Genomic DNA, 491 nt, shown 5'->3' with positions numbered 1-491 from the left:
ATATATACATATACATATACATATACATATATATACACTCTCATGGCTCAGTGGTTAGAACGTCGAGCTTACGGTCCTGAGGTTGTGAGTTCGAATCCCGGACCGGGCTGTGTGTTGTATTCTTGAGCAAGACACTTTATTTCCCGTTGCTCCAGTTCACTCAGCTGTAGAAATGAGTTGCAACGTCACAGGTGGCAAGCTGTATCGACCTTTGCCTTTCCCTTGGATAACATTGGTGACATGGAGAGGGGAGGCCGGTATGCATGGGCAACTGCAGGTCTTCCATAAACAACCTTGCACGGACTTGTGTCTGGGAGGGTAACTTTCTAGGTGCAATCCCATGGTCAGTGATGACCGAAGGGGGTCTCAGCATATATACTCTTTAACATGATTCAACTTCAAAGCTATGGTCCTGCTGAGGCACCATCGTTAGCAGTGTTACACCATTATTTGAAATCTACTCTGATGTATGGCAATTGGTGAATGAGGCA

The sequence above is a fragment of the Octopus bimaculoides genome, chromosome 8, assembly GCF_001194135.2.
Source record: "Octopus bimaculoides isolate UCB-OBI-ISO-001 chromosome 8, ASM119413v2, whole genome shotgun sequence".
NCBI lineage: Eukaryota > Metazoa > Mollusca > Cephalopoda > Octopoda > Octopodidae > Octopus > Octopus bimaculoides.
This window is presented reverse-complemented; position numbering follows the sequence as displayed.